We start from the raw sequence: 18067 nt of genomic DNA, 5'->3' as shown, positions 1-18067 counted from the left end.
TTCCCAAGCATTTCTTTTCATTAGTCCCTTTGATATTCTGGACCTTTTGTTCTTCCAAATGAATTTTGATATTATTTTATCCAGCTCTAGAAAATAATTGTCTGGTAGTTTAATTGGTATGACACTAAATAAGCAAATTAATTTAGGTAGAATTGTCATTTTTATTATATTAGCATAGCCTACCCATGAGCAACTAATGTTTTTCCACTTACTTAAATTTGACTTTATTCGTGCAAAAAGTGTCTTGTAATTGTGTTCATATAATCCCTGGGTTTGTTTTGGCAGGTAAACTCCTAAGTATTTTAGACTGTCTACCCTAGCTTTAAATGGGATTTCTCTTTCTATCTCTTGCTGTTGGACTTTGTTGCTAATATATAGGAATGCAGAAGATTTGTGTGGGTTTATTTTGTAACCTGCAACTTTACCAAAGTTGTTTATTATTTCAAGTAATTTTTTACTTGAATCTCTGGGATTCTCTAAGTAAATCATCATATCATCTGCAAAGAGTGATAACTTAGTTTCTTCTTTGGCTATTCTTATTCCTTTAATATCTTTATGATGTCTAATTGCTACAGCTAACATTGCTAGTACTATATTGAATAATAGTGGTGGTAATGGACATCCTTGTTCCACCCCTGATCTTAGTGGGAACGCATCTAGCTTATCCCCATTGCATATAATGCTTGCTGAAGGTTTTAGATAGGTAGTGCTTATTATTTTATGGAAACATCCCTTTATTCCTATGTTCTCCAGTGCTTTTAATAGGAATGGGTGTTGTATTTTGTCAAAAGCTTTTTCTGCATCTGTTGAGATAATAACGTGGTTTTTGTTAGCTTTGTTGTTGATGTTATCAATAATGCTAATAGTTTTCCTAATATTGAACCAGCCCTGCATTCCTGGTATGAATCCTACCTGATCATAATGTATTAATCTTGTGATAAGATGCTGTATTCATATTCCTAAAATCTTATTTAAAATTTTTGCATCTGTATTCATTAGGGAAATTGGTCTGTAATTTTCTTTCTCTGTTTTGTCTCTTCCTAGTTTGGGTATCAAAACCATATTTGTATCATAGAAAGAATTTGGGAGGACTCCTTCTTCCCCAATTTTCAAAAATAGTCTATATAGTATTGCAATTAACTGTTCTTTAAATGTTTGATAGAATTCACTTGTGAATCCACCTGGCCCTGGAGATTTTTTCCTAGGGAGTTCATTGATGGCTTGTTCAATTTCTTTTTCTGAGATGGGGCTGTTTAGGTGTTCAACTTCTTCTTCTGTCAATCTGGGCAATTTGTATTTTTTAAAATATTCATCCATGTCATTTAGATTATCGAATTTGTGGGCATAAAAAGTTGGGCAAAGTAATTTCTAATTATTGTTTTAATTTCCTCCTCATTGAAGGTGAGTTCACCCCTTTCATTTTTAATTTTAGTAATTTGATTTTCTTCTTTCTTTTTTTTAATCAAATTGACCAAAGGTTTATTAATTTTATTAGTTTTTTCATAAAACCAACTATTGGTTTTATTTATTAATTCAATAGTTTTCTTAATTTCAATTTTATTAATCTCTCCTTTGGTTTTCAGTATTTCTTATTTGGTATTTACTTGGCGATTTTCAATTTGTTCTTTTTCTAGCTTTTTCTTTTTTTTTTTAGGTGGACAGTCCAAGCTCCTCTTTATTCTGAGCTTTTCAAACAAAAACAAAAAAACTCTTATGACTTCTTTGAGCCCCCAGCAGTGTGCTGGACATGCCAGTATTGGTTTAATCAGCTCCGGAGTCTTCAGAAAAGGGATGTCTGTAGCTCCTTTTTGAACATGCCTTCAAAGTGGAGAACCTGGGCCATGAGCTCTTCTTCAACATCATCCAGCCCCACTGATGGTCAGTGAGCTCCAAAGCTTCCTATTTGGTCTTAAAAGCTTTGTTGGTGTCTACAGGCATGGCCATTGCTGCCCCTGTCATCTGCTCCTACATTACTCGAGACTGGTCTGCAGCATTGTCTTGGCCTAGAATCAGTGAATAAATGCTTCGAAGTCCAGACACATTGAGGAAGTACCAGGATGCAGAAGTCACCCAGGATGCATCTAAAGTGAGCAATTCAATTCCTTGCTGTAGCATGGGTTTAAATTGGAGGGTCAGAGGAAATGGGACCTTGGTTGTTACAAATCCCGACAAAGTCATATTGATCCATCCACCAATAAGAATCATAGGAAGTACATTTGTTACATTTCCTTTCATCATGTCTGTAAGCATGGTAGGATCTGTCATAGGAGATGGAGGCACTACCTTCCTCTTTGTTTTTTTTGAAAAACCCATCCTCAGGATTGTTGAAATAATACTTTCGTGTCAAGAAAGACTGTTTGGGAATGTATTTTCCATTTTCCCTGAGGACTCTACTTCGAATTAAGACTTGACTGTCCGACACCTGCTCCTGCGTGAGCTTCTTGCCGCTCTGCAGCAGGATGGACACGTAGTGGCGGATCATGCCCATGAAAAAGGTGATGAAGACGAGGGGCAGGACCACCCAGAGGCGGATGTTGGAGTCCAGCAGCAGCTACGGCTCCGCCATGGCGGATGGGGAGGGAGGCCCGCAGGGGACACCGCCGCCTCTGAGCCTCCTTCCCCGCAAGGAACTTAGGGGCGAGCAACTGGGACCGCCACTCGGCCCCCTCACCTCCCCCGGCTCCTTCCGCCGGCCCTCTCTCCTACCCTTTCCTCGCCTCGGAGTCCTTTTTCTAGCTTTTTCAACTGCAAGCCCAAGTCATTGATCTCCTCTTTCTCTATTTTATCTATGTAAGCATTCAAAGATATAAAACTTCCCCTAATAACTGCTTTTGCAGTATCCCATAAGATTTGGTATGTTGTCTCATTATTGTCATTCTCTTGAATGAAATTGTTGATTGTTTCTATGATTTCTTCTTTAACCCAGTCCTTCTTTAGAATTAGATTATTTAGTTTCCAATTGATTTTTGGTTTATCTTTCCATGGCCTTTTATTACATGTAATTTTTAATGCATTATGATCTGAAAAGGATGCATTGATTATCTCTACCTTTCTGCACTGGATTGTGAGATTTTTATGTCCTAGTACATGGTCAATTTTTGTAAATGTTCCATGTACCGCTGAAAAAAAGGTATATTCCTTTCTATTCCCATTCAATTTTCTCCAAAGATCTATCATATCTACCTTATCCAGAGTTTTATTTACCTCCTTAACCTCTTTCTTGTTCATTTTGAGGTTAGATTTATCGAGTTCAGAGAGGGGAAGGTTGAGGTCCCCCACTAGTATAGTTTTACTGTCAGTTTCTTCCTTCAACTCCCCCAACCTCTCCTCTAAGAATCTGGATGCTATACCACTTGGAGCATACATGTTTAGTAATGATATTGCTTCATTGTCTACAAGTATTCTTATACCATCTGGATTGATGAAGACATCAACAACTTTAAAAAGTTGAGTATCTTGCTCATAGTCAACCAATTTTGACCACAGTCACAATTTGAGCCCAATTGCTTTGCTTTGAAATTAAGCAAACTTTCTTCTATATTTTGTCACCAGATTAATCAGGACAAAGTTGATATAGAGGAATAGTAGTTGGTAATGCAGTTTGGAAGTAAAAGTGTAAGTGCTTTGATACTAGAGCAAAAGTAAAAGTGAGACAGTTACACTGAGAAACAGAAAGAGCTAGAGACAGATATACAGACAGAAAATACAAAAATAGATATACAGAGAGGAATACAAAAATACAAAAAAATCATACTCACAAACTGTATTTTATTAAACAATGACCCCTTCACTGAGCAGAGAGACTTTTAACCTTGTCAAAGATATCTTAGAGAATTCAAGTGAATGAAGGTTTCCTTGATACTGTCAGCAATATCAATTAAGAAGATACTGAATCAATAGTTTTATATAGACTTCTTTAATTAGGTTTCACCTCTGCTTTACAAAAGGGAAAGACGGCTCAGAAAAGCCATAAGAGTAATCGTTTTGTGAGATAATAAAAAATGGAGAATAGAAATTGAATGTAAAAAGGAAAGCTATTTTTTTCTTTGTTCTAATATGAGAGAAGTGTACTTCTCCCCTCCCTCCCTTGCTGCAAGAGTTGAAGTAGATCTGAAGGCAATAATTTGGGAATATGAAAGAAAGGAAAGTAGCATCTAAGAATTTCTGTTACAGTAATGAACATAGCATATTCAGGAAGCAAACATAATAGGATTTTCTGAATTGACAGACAGGTTGGAATTTATACATTCAGAAGAAATGTCTGTCCCTCTGCATTTACAATCCCAGAATGTTATTCAATTCTCAACTCCACCATGCTTCACAAGGGTGAAACAGAGAAGAAAAAAAGCAGAGAACAGGAAACACAAGAAAAACTATCTGTTTGAGTGAGAATTTGGAACTATCTAAAGCTTTATGTGTTTCTATGTTATAAAGTGGCTGAATTGGCTTTTAATAAAATGTACAATTCATTCTTTTGGAACATTGGGTCCCTTAAAGAAACTTTCTCTCATAAACCATATTGACTTAATTTCTGAACTTTGAACAAATTTTTTTTTTAGTTAGAGGACAATTCTTGTAACTGGAAAAGTGAATTTTTGGCCATAGGAAAAAAATGTAAGGAAGAATATCACATTCACCAACATTTCTGCCAGCAGAGCAAATGCTTTTTTTCATACAGAGCTCTGGTTGTGGGTGGTATCTAACAAAAATAGAATGAGTGCAAAGAATAGGGCTATTTCCTTTAGACAAAAACATCAGCTTAAGTCATTTATATCCTTAAAAAGGGCAATTGGATCTTGTGAAAAATGAACTGCAATGCAAAAAATAAATCTCATTACCAGTGAAAAATGCTCTGCAGAAGAGGGTATACAAGTTCAGGCTGTTCACAGAAGTAATAATTCATTCTCCGAATCTAAGTTGTGTTTTGCGTCTAAGTGTGCGTGTGTGTGTTTTTCCCATTCTATGTGCTAGTCTGATGAGTGTAGAAGTAACATTGCAGTATAACACTTGTAAGCTATACCAAATCTACATTCTAGAGTAACATAACTAACCCCTCCATTCCCCTCCCCCAAATAACACTGTCAAATTGTAGGTGTATATTTATTGTATCATAAAGTGTCCAGAAGCCAAATGACTAAAAATGTGTTGAATCAAAGAATGATATTGAGGGATTTTTAGGCACTATGTAGTACTGTTAGGAAATCTGAATATGGTTTCTGAGAGAAATATGCATTTCAAAAAAACTGTACTTAGTAAATTAAAAAAGTAATTTGGTAGGGAATGCTTAGTTTGATGATGTCAAGCTGAAATGGAAATAAGTCTTTGAGGCTTGCACAGCAACTTAGAAAATCATAAATTTATATTATCTATACCAGAGTGGGGAACCTGCAGTCTTAAGGCCACATGTGGCCTTCTAGGTCCTTGGATGTGGCCTTTTGATTGAGTCCAAGTTTTTTCTATTTAATGTTTATTTATTTATTTTTAGTTTTCAGCATTCATTTCCATAAAGCTTTGAATTCTAAATTTTTTTCCCCATCCCTCCCCTCCCCACACCCCATAACACCTTGCATTCTGATTGCCCCTTCCCTCAATATGCCCTCCCTTCTATCATACCCCTCCGGTCCCTTATCCCTATCTTCTCTATTTTCTTGTACAGAAAGATACACTTCTATACTCCATTATATGTATTTCTTATTTCCGGTTCTATGTAAAAACAATTCTCAGCATTCTTTCCTAAAAATTTTCCTAAAACTTCCCTCCCCCCATCCTCACTGAGAAGGCAAGCTATTCAATATAGGCTATATATGTGTAGTTCTGCAAAATAGTTCCATAATAGTCATGTTGTGTAAGACTAACTATATTTCCCTCCATTGTCTCCTGCCCCTCATTTGTTCTATTCTGTTTTGACCTTCTCCCTTCCCTAAAGAGTTTACTTCCAATTTCTCACTCCTTCCATTTGCCCTCCCTTCAGCCATCTACCCACTGCATTTGTCCCCTTCCCCTCCCTTTTCTACTCCATTGACAATGCTTTTCCTTGCCTCTTTTATGAGAGAAAATTTTGCTCCATTCCATTTTTCCCTTTCTCCTCCAATTACATTCCTCTCTCACCCCTTAATTTTATTTTTTTAGATATTATCCCTTCTTATTCAACTCACCCTGTGCTCTCTGTCTATATATGTATTCATGTATGTATGTATGTATATATGTATGTATATATGTATATATGTGTGTGCATATATATACATATACATATGCACACACACACACATATATATGTGTGTGTGTATATATATATATATATATATATATATATATATATATATATATATATATATATATATATATATATATATATATATACACACATGTGTGTGTGTATAATCCCTCCAACTAACCAAATAATGAGAGAAGTCTCAAGAGTTACAGACATTATCTTTCTATGTAGGAATGTAAACAGTTCAACTTTAGAAAGTTCCTTACGATTTGTCTTTCTTTTTTACCTTTTCAGGCTTTTCTTGATTTTTGTGTTTGAAAGTCAAATTTCCTATTCAGTTCTGTTATTTTCATCAAGAATGCTTGAAAGTCCTCTATTTCACTGAATGATCATTTTTCCTCTGAAGTATTATAATCAGTTTTGCTGGGTAGGTGATGTTTACTTTTAATCCTAGCTCCTTTGAATTCTGGAATATCATATTCCAAGTCCTTCAATCCCTTAATGTAGAAGTTACTAGATCTTTTGTTATCCTGATTCTATATCTACAATCCTGGAATTGTTCCTTTCCAGCTGCTTGCAATATTTTCTTCTTGTCCTGGGAACTCTGAAATTTGGCTTCTATATTCCTAGGAGTTTCTCTTTTCGGATCTCTTTCAGGAGGTGATCAGTGGATTCTCTCAATATTTATTTTGCCCCCTGGTTCTTGAATATCAGGACAGTTTTCCTTGATAATTTCATGAAAGATGATGTCTAGTCTCTTTTTTTGATCATGGTTTTCAGATAGTCCCTTAATTTTTAAATTGTTTCTCCTGGATCTATTTCCAAGGCCAGTTGTTTGTCCAATGAGATATTTCACATTGTCTTCTATTTTTTCATTCTTTTTATTTTGTTTTGTAATTCATTGGTTTCTCATAAAGCCATGAGCTTCCACCTGCTCCACTCTAATTTTTAAAGAACTATTTCCTTTGTGAGATTTTGAACTTCCTTTTTCATTTAGCTACTTCAGCTTTTTAAAATATTCTTTTCCACACTGGCTTTTTGGACCTCTTTTGCCAGTTGAGTCAGCCTATTTTTAAAGGTGTTATCTTCCTCAGTATTTCGCTTTTCATGATTTTCTTGCATTGCTCTCATTTTCTTCCCAATTTTTTTCTCCACCTCTCTTACTTGATTTTCAATATCCTTTTTGAACTCTTCCATTGCCTGAGAATATTGCATATTTATTTTGGAGGTTTTGGATGCAGAAAACTTGATTTCCTCTGATGTTATGCTTTGTCCTTCCTCATCCAAAAGGAAGAAAATACCTGTTCACCAAGAAAGTAACCTTCTACAATCAAATTTTTTTTCCTTTTTGGGGTATTTTCCTAGCCATTTGCTTGACTTTTGAGTCCTTTGTCAAGAGGAGGATATGCTATTGGAAGCTGTAAGTTCTCAGTTCCTCCAAGGCGGCACAATTAGGAGACAGGTGTTTATTCCTCTCCTGGCCGGTGCACTGATCTGGGAGCAATCAAAATTTTCTGTCCAGAATCTGGGAGTACAATTTCCTCTCCACAACTGTCTCCAACTTCATTGCCAAAGTTCCTCCTCAACCCAGTGAGGGGCTAAGAGTTGAGAATAAGATCAACTGCTCAGTTCCTCCAGAGACTTTAGGCAGAAGGTTCCAAAAGTGGACACTACTGCTGCAGTGGTTGCTGCTGTTGGGGCCAGACCATGTTCTCTTCTCACCTAGATGAAAAGACTTTCTCACCGACCTCTGAAGCTGTCTTTGGTATTTGCGCATTCAGCAGTGTGTAAACTACTGCTACTGGGGGCTCCCTGAAGTGTGTTCTGGTTCCTGTCCCTGTCGCACCCTGCGGGCCCCAATGAGCTGTGCTCCATTCTGTGCCTAAAGTGATCGACCTTTCCTGTCAGCCTTCCAGGCTGTCTTGGGCTGAAAATCTCTTTCACTCTGTCATTTGTGGTTTCTGCTGCTCTAGAATTTGTTTAGAGTCATTTTTATAGGAATTTTATGGGCTATGTGTGGGAGTTTCTAAAGGTCTGTCTTTTTGTTCTGCCATCTTGGTTCTGCCCCCTGAGTTCACGTTTTACAGAACAAATCTTTTTAAGATTTAAGCAGATTTGTTCTCTGACGTTTGGATTCAGTCATAGGGATGCACTAGATTACCTACAGGGCCACATGTGGCCTCCAGGACACAGGTTCCTTTACTCTGATAATTTGTTGTATTTTATTTATTTTGTTAAACATTTACCAATTGTATTATCATGCAACTGTAGAGGCACTCAGGAGAGTCAGCAATTTGCTGTGGCCAGCAGCATTTGAGACTTCTGTCTTACATCAAATTCTAAATGAATATTATCTAAATTTTTCTTTTTTATAAATCGTATCATTTAAAACAAATAAGTACATGGAAAGAAAAGATCTTTGCTTTCCCAAATATGGTTTCAGGAAAATTAGTACTGAGACAATGGCCACATGACCATGCAAACCATTTATTAAAAAAAGTTCAAAACTTTTGAATGAAAAACAACAGTAAGATAATAATAATACAATATAACATATCTTTGAAGTACTCATGAACTAAAAATTTAGATGAGAATGTTAGTTAACAGCAGTCATACATAAGGACAATAATATCCAAAGATTTTTTTTCTTGTTGGCATAACTGTCACAAGATAAAAAATACCACTCATGTACTACAATTGTTATGTTTGATCTTCAGTGGAATTTTCTTCTTCATTGGAATTATGTTGCTAGTAAAGACAGAAAAATATTTTGTTATTATATTCAGGTAACATTTAAAAGGCTTTATTTTAATTTAAATATATATACATGTGCGTATGCACCAACCTATATACACATGTATTCTATATTTATAATTTATTATATTTGTTACATATAACATTTATTGCATATGATACATTTATGATATATAACATTATATATCCATATATACATACATACATACACACAATGGATATATAGATCTCTAATATTATGCAACAATATAATCATATATGTGTGTATATATGTATGTGTGTAAATGTGTGTGTAATTATGTAGTCCATATATACACGTGTTTGTGGGTATAAAACACTGTCTCCCTCCCAAAACTATAATAAAACCATTCCTTGTAACTCATATATATAGTGAAGTAAGACAAATGAACTGAAGATGTATGCCTTCTCCTTCACTTCCACTTCATCACTTGTTTGTAGAATGTCAGGAGACATGTTCTACAGTTAGTCTTCTGTAGTTATTGCTCAATGACTACATTGATCAAAGGCCTTAGGTCTTTCGTTGCTGTTTTCCTTTACATTGTTGTTTGGAAGATTTTCCTCCTGTTTCTCTTCCTTATGCTCTGCATCTATTACGAAAATCTCTCAATTTCTCTAACTTAATTTTCTTGAACACAATAATATTTTATTATATTTAAATGACGTAATTTATTCAATTATTTCCAAATTAATAGGCACCCATTTTGTTTCTAATATCTTGAAAGGAATATTTATCATTTTTCTATCTAGACATTTGCATATATATATTCATTTACATATATCTTATATGTGCAGTGTATGTGTGTATATAATGCATGTGTATATACCATATGAAAATATATTCATGTGTGTACATTTATATGTATGCGCATTCATTATATATTCATGTGTATTCTATCCCTAGAACCTTTGGCTATGTCTTTATCCTCATTATGCTATGTAACTCCAGCAACTTCTCACAATGTACAAGTAAACACAGATAAATTGCTAAGTACAGCAATTAAAATAATATAATGTTATAACCACTAATATGAATAGTTTCATATCAAAATCTGTGCTACCCAATGAAAATAATAGAACTTACAGAATTTGATATACCACTAGGTATCATAAGATGTACTGACGGGAGGAGGAGCTTGCTCAATGGATGGAGAAGGAAGTGTGGAATAGGGGGTGAGAATGAGGCAGAACTGGGAGAGAGCAAGGCAGAGCTGAGGCAGAGCAGCTAACATGAATGAGAGTGGGAGGAATTTTGCCTAGGGGAGCTTGTTTGTGGGGAGGCCTAACAGAGGGAATGCATAGGGATGGCATTGCTCTCTGGATTGGTGGTGTGTGTAAATTTCTTTCTTACTATGGTGGATTTGGTATCTGGTACTTTCTGGTATCTGAATAAATATCTTGGTTTCATCTTTGAGAAAGAAAGTTATTTGTATATTAAAAATTTACCCTGGATATAAGCATGTATACTCATAGTGGCTGCTATGGGCATCATACTGATGTTTTATAAGGAAAGTATCAAATAATGTATATCATAGAGCTAGCAAACCACAGAGAGCTTGAAGAAGTACTTTAATATTTTAGTTTAATATTTTTCTCAGGTAAAACTCCAAAACATTTAATTTCTTGTTAATTTAAGTATTCCTTCTTTATTGATCTTTGAATTGTCCAGCTTATTCACAGTAGAAAGCTGTTTTGATAGAAAAGGCAACCAAATGTCTAATTTTACAGAGGAATTAAAATGTCACACTTCAAAAGTGTATCCAAAACAGTGATCTAGTGCTAGGTACCTAAATTGCTAGAATAGTCCTTGTTCATTGCTCTATAATGAGAATTACTTTAATGGAGACCACTGTTACAGAGGGTTGTCTACACAGTTTCCACTGATGGCTAAGTAGAATATGGAGACAATTATTTGTGAAAGAAATAGCATGTAGAATATAATATGCAGGATAATACATAATTATGTGAGTATACGTACCTCATATACATATCCATATATGTGTATGACTCATAATTATGTGAACATACATAGTAATATGAGTATGAGATCTTTGGAAAAAAATTTACAAAGCATGGTGACTAAAGCAGTTTGTGGATATAAAAAAAATGTAACACATGTACATAAAGCATTGCATATCTCACTTCTAAGACAAAACATTTCAGCTTACTCTACTGCAAGTTGTGACCTCTCCATTCCTTGGTATTTGCTCTTGGTGACTTGTTATGTTTTATTAAAGAAAAATCATAATCCAGATTAATTCATGATGAAAATTTTATGAAATTATCTTAGTTTAAAGCACTCTTAAAAATATTTAATCATCCAGTGCAACAACTGTGCTGGATAGATGGCATATAATACTGACTGATGCTGGCCCAATGGGAAGAGACAGATGTGATCTGAGAAAAAAACAAACAACAAATACTTTCCCTTTGCTTAACAGAAAAACTTATATGCTGAATTCTGTTGTCCACTGCAGTGTCTGATGGTTACATGGGCATGGTGGTAAGCCTATTAATAGATATTAAAGAAATTGGATATTAAATTCAGGCTACATAAGACAGTTCATTTTGATTGGAACATAGAATGTGAAACTATATGTAAAGCAAATCTAGACAGATGGATAGGGAATAGATTGATGATGAGTCTGCATTTGATGATAAAGGGAGAATTGTGTGTGTGTGTGTGTGTGTGTGTGTGTGTGTGTGTGTGTGTGTGAATAGAACTGACGCATTAAGACCAGGGTCTAAGTGCTATTTATTTTTTAATTCTGTGGAGGGTGGATTGATGAGAGTAGAAACACTTAGAAAGTTTTGGTGAAAGGTGATAAAGTATCATGATGGCCCTTTGTACATAAGGGGATAAACGTGAGAAAAATTGTGGAGATATAGTCAAAAAAATTGTTATCTGATTGTATAAAGAAAAAATATGAATTATATATAGGGAAATATTTTTTTAAAAGACTGTAGATTATTTAGACTATTAGTTTAGACTGTTGTGGGCTTGATTGCTAATTTCCAGCAATATTCTAGAAGATATCATTGATATTTTATCCTTTCGAACAAAAGGAAGTGGTGATCAATTAGAATCAGTGTGGTTTCATCAATACCAGTGACTGCTGGAATAACTAAATTTTCTTCTCTTGAGAAGGTTTCTAGAATAGCAAATTGGAGAATTTCACACATACAGTATACCTGAATTAAGCCAAATACACAAATATATATGTGCACACACATAAACAGAAATATGCATATACATATAGACAGATAGACATAGACATAGATATGTACATACAGATCTATAGAGATATATCTATATGTCTCTACCTATATCTATGTGTGTATATAAATATATGTATATATGTGTATATACTTATACACAGATGTACATATTTCCATAAGTATACTCATATACAGAGATATACATGCACATACACACATATGTGTATATATTTGTATATATGCAGATATTAATACAGATATATGGATATACATGTAGATATACACATGTGTGTATGTCTACATGTAAGTGTATATGTACATGTATGCACACATACACATGCATGTAAAGATGCATGTGCTTATATATGCACGTGTGTATGTATGTGCACATGGTATATATGCATATAAATATATGTGTGCACATATATGTGCATATATGTATATGATATATGTGCATATCTCTATCTATTTATCTATCTTGATATAAATAGCTACACATGGATAGATAGAGCTATAGATAGGTAGATATAGATATATATAAAGATATATATATATAAATATAGATATGTGCACATGTATAATATAAATATGCACATGAATATGTGTAAGTGTATATATCCACATGGATTGAAAGATAGACATAGATAGAGGTATGTTCTCTTTTTCATTTACATGTGCATATGCATATACATATGCATATATGCACACATGGACACATACACTTAAATATACACATACATATATACATATACATATATATTTGCACACACATATATGCATATCCACATTCACACTTATGTTCATATACATACCCACATATGTATTAATGTACATGTATGTGCATATATGGGTATATGCATACACACATACATGCATACACACATATACATATACAATCATGCATATGTGCATGTATATGTGTATGTGTGTACATATATATCTATATAGATTCGTGTATTTCAATCTATATCTATATAAATAGATTTATAGCTACATATATATATATATATACCTATCTACATTTACATCTAGATATAGAATGCATCAATGTATGCAGATATTTATATATACATGTGCTTATACACATATACATAAATATATATTCATATATATACATGTACATATGGATAGATAGATATAGATACATAAATGTATAAATATACATCCAGCTATCTCTGATTGGGAATTCATTGCTTGTACACAGTTCTGGGTTAGATTTATAGAGCAGAGAGAACTGTTGTGGTTGGTCACAAGTGAGAGGGGCCTTGCTTCCAATTCTGAAGTGTAGAGAAGTATCAGCACTTGTGTCTGTAGTAAAGCAGTATAAAGATCAAAATTCTGACTAGGAGAGAAGGAACTACACTTCTCAGATCACATTATCTGGGAAGTACATGGAATTTGCAGACCCCAGGAATAGCTCTGAAAATAGCAACCCACCCTGCCCCAAAAAATGACATGTTTTAATTTGCATTCAGAGATCATAGTTCTTTCTGGGGATGTAGATAGTATTTTCCATCATGAGCCTTTTGGGTTTATCTTACTTAGATCATTTTGTTTTGCTGAGATGCACTAAATATATCAAAGTTGGTCGTCAGCTGTTATTGTGTACAATGCTCTCCTGGTTCTTCTCACTTCACTGAATGTCAGTTCAGGCAAATCTTTCTAGGACTTTCTAAAATCCACCTGCTCATCATTTCATATAAACAATAACATTACATTATATTTGTACACCACAAATTATTTAGTTATTCCTCAATGATCCATTGCTTCAGTTTCAAATTCTTTGCCACCGTGCAAAGAGCTGCCATAAATATTTTTGAATAACTGGTTCCTATTTCTTTTTTTGGATCTCTTTGAGATACAAACCTAGTAGTATTATTGCTGAATCAAAGGGAATGAACATTTTTATTGACCTTTGAACATAGTTCCAAACTGCTCTCCAGAATGCCTAGAAGGATTAAAGAGATACGTGTGGTACAGGAAAAATTTTAAAAAGTAACTTGCAAGAAAACTATTAATATATCATTGACAACTCGGTAAAAGGATCACAAAAATGCTGAATAAATAATACTTTAAAAAACAGAATTGGCTGGATGATAAAGGAGGCACAAACTTTTACTGAAGGAAAATAAAAAGTTCGTTAAAATCAGAATAGGCCAAATTGAAAGGGATTCAATTTGAAAGATTCAATGAAGATAACTCCTTACAAAACAGAATTGGGCAAATGCAAAAGGAAGTACAAAAGTTCACTTAAGAAAATGGCAACTTATATCACAGGAAGGAGTACAAAACTATAGTAGAGGGAAGGAGGGGAGGGAGATGAGCACTGTTTGAGAGGTACTCTCATCTGATTTGTTCAAAGGAGGGAACAATAATCTTAAGTAGATAATCCTAACTAGCTCTATAGGTAGTAGGAGGGGAAGGGGGAAGAAAGGGGAGGGTGGCTAAAAGGGAGGAAAGAAGCAATAAGAGTAAAGGGGAGTAAAAGGGAGGGGGGCTAAAAGAAGGAGGGGAAGGCTGAAGGAGGAGGTGGTGAAAAGTGAATACTATTGAGGAGGGGAAGGGAGACCAGAGAGCTAAAAGCACAAATGGTGGGAAAGAGGTTGGAGGGAAATACGCAGATTGTAATCATAACTGTGAATGTGAATGGAATGAACTCTCCCATAAAACGGAGACGGATAGCAGAATGGATTAAAAGTCATAATCCAACAATATGCTGCTTACAAGAAACACATTTGAAACGGGGGGATACACATAGGATAAAGGGAAAAAGGATGGAGCAGAATATATTGTGCCTCAGTTCATGTAAGAAAGGCAGGAGTAGCAATCCTAATCTCAGACAAAGCAAAAGCAGAAATAGATCTAATCAAAAGGGATAAGGATGGAAACTATATCCTGTTAAAATGCACCATAGACAATGAAGCAATATCATTACTAAACATGTATACTCCAAGTGGTATAGCATCCAAATACTTAGAGGAGAGGTTGGGGGAGTTGAAGGAAGAAATTGACAGCAAAACTATACTAGTGGGGGACCTCAACCTCCCCCTCTCTGAACTCGATAAATCTAACCTTGAAATAAACAAGAAAGAGGTTAAGGAGTTAAATAAAACTCTGGATAAGGTAGATATGATAGATCTTTGGAGAAAATTAAATGGGAACAGAAAGGAATATACCTTTTTCTCAGTGGTACATGGAACATTTACAAAAATTGACCAAGTACTAGGACATAAAAATCTCACAATCCAGTGCAGAAAGGTAGAGATAATCAATGCATCCTTTTCAGATCATAATGCATTAAAAATTACATGTAATAAAAGGCCATGGAAAGAGAAACCAAAAATCAATTGGAAACTAAATAATCTAATTCTAAAGAAGGGTTGGGTTAAAGAAGAAATCATAGAAACAATCAACAATTTCATTCAAGAGAATGACAATAGTGAGACAACATACCAAAACTTATGGGATACTGCAAAAGCAGTTATTAGGGGAAGTTTTATATCTTTGAATGCTTACATAAATAAAATAGAGAAAGAGGAGATCAATGACTTAGGCTTGCAGTTGAAAAAGCTAGAAAAAGAACAAATTGAAAATCCCAAAGTAAATACCAAATTAGAAATAATGAAAACCAAAGAGGAGATTAATAAAATTGAAATTAAGAAAACTATTGAATTAATAAATAAAACCAATAGTTGGTTTTATGAAAAAACTAATAAAATTGATAAACCTTTGGTCAATCTGATTAAAAAAAAGAAAGAAGAAAACCAAATTACTAATATTAAAAATGAAAGGGGTGAACTCACCTCCAATGAGGAGGAAATTAAAACAATAATTAGAAACTACTTTGCCCAACTTTATGCCCACAGATTCGATCATCTAAATGAGATGGATGAATATTTTAAAAAATACAAATTGCTCAGATTAACAGAAGAGGAAGTTGAATACTTAAACAACCCCATTTCAGAAAAAGAAATTGAACAAGCCATTAATGAACTTCCTAGGAAAAAATCTCCAGGGCCAGATGGATTCACAAGTGAATTCTATCAAACATTTAAAGAACAGTTAATTCCAATACTACATACACTATTTTTGAAAATTGGGGAAGAAGGAGTCCTCCCAAATTCCTTCTATGATAAAAATATGGTTTTGATACCCAAACCAGGAAGAGACAAAACAGAGAAAGAAAATCATAGACCAATTTCCCTAATGAATATGGATGCAAAAATTTTAAATAAGATTTTAGCAAAACGAATACAGCATCTTATCATGAGATTAATATGTTATGATCAGGAAGGATTCATACCAGGAATGCAGGGCTGGTTCAATATTAGGAAAACTATTAGCATTATTGATCACATCAACAACAAAGCTAACAAAAACCACATGCTTATCTCAATAGATGCAGAAAAAGCTTTTGACAAAATACAACACCCATTCCTACTAAAAGCACTGGAGAACGTAGCAATAAAGGGAACTTTCCATAAAATAATAAGCAGTATCTATCTAAAACCTTCAGCAAGCATTATATGCAATGGGGATAAGCTAGATGCATTCCCAATAAGATCAGGGGCGAAACAAGGTTGTCCTTTATCACCACTATTATTCAATATGGTACCAGAAATGTTAGCTGTAGCAATTAGACAAGATAAAGATATTAAAGGAATAAGAATAGCCGAAGAAGAAACTAAGTTATCACTCTTTGCAGATGATATGATGATTTACCTAGAGAATCCCAGAGATTCAAGTAAAAAATTACTTGAATTAATAAACAACTTTGGCAAAGTTGTAGGTTACAAAATAAACCCACACAAATCTTCTGCGTTCCTATATATTAGCAACAAAGTCCAACAGCAAGAGATAGAAAGAGAAATTCCATTTAAAGCTAGGGTACACAGTATAAAATACTTAGGAGTCTACCTGCCAAAACAAACCCAGGGATTATATGAACACAATTACAAGACACTTTTTGCACAAATAAAGTCAGATTTAAGTAAGTGGAAAAACATTAGTTGCTCATGGGTAGGCCGTGCTAATATAATAAAAATGACAATTCTACCTAAATTAATATACTTATTTAGTGCCATACCAATTAAACTATCAGATAATTACTTTCTAGAGCTGGATAAAATACTATCAAAATTCATTTGGAAAAACAAAAGGTCCAGAATATCAAAGGGACTAATGAAAAGAAATGCCTGGGAAGGTGGCCTAGCACTACCAGACCTCAAACTGTACTATAAAGCAGCAATTACCAAAACCACTTGGTATTGCCTAAGAAACGGAGAGGTAGACAAGTGGAATAGACTTGGCACTCAAGATGCAGTAGGCAAGGAATATAGCAACCTTCTGTTTGATAAACCCAAGGACCCCAGCTTCTGGGATAAGAACTCATTCTTTGACAAAAATTTCTGGGAAAACTGGATAACAGTGTGGCGGAAATTAGGCATAGACCCATACCTGACACCGTACACAAGAATAAAGTCCAAATGGGTACATGATTTAGGTATAAAGATTGATACCATGAATAAACTGGAAAAGCAAGGAATAGTGTATTTATCAGATCTATGGAGAAGGGAAGAATTCTTTACTAAAGGAGAGATAGAAAGCATTATGAAATGCAAAATGGATAATTTGGATTACATTAAACTGAGAAGTTTTTGCACAACCAAACCCAATGCAACCAAAATCCGGAGGGATGTAGTTAATTGGGAAAGAATTTTTACGGCTAAGCTCGGGGATAAAGGCCTCATTTCTAGAATATATAGAGAACTGACCCAAATGTATAATCATACAAGTCATTCCCCAATTGATAAATGGTCAAAGGATATGAACAGGCAATTTTCAGAGGAAGAAATTAAAGCT

The 18067-nt window shown here is 34.4% G+C and overlaps 1 pseudogene; it reads right to left on the bottom strand.

The window, feature by feature from the left end:
• Positions 1-1649: 1649 nt before the first annotated feature.
• On the bottom strand, positions 1650-2566 carry LOC140514302 (ER membrane protein complex subunit 3 pseudogene; annotated as a pseudogene).
• Between the last annotated feature and the right edge of the window lie 15501 nt (positions 2567-18067).

The sequence above is a fragment of the Notamacropus eugenii genome, chromosome 7, assembly GCF_028372415.1.
Source record: "Notamacropus eugenii isolate mMacEug1 chromosome 7, mMacEug1.pri_v2, whole genome shotgun sequence".
NCBI lineage: Eukaryota > Metazoa > Chordata > Mammalia > Diprotodontia > Macropodidae > Notamacropus > Notamacropus eugenii.
This window is presented reverse-complemented; position numbering and strand designations above follow the sequence as displayed.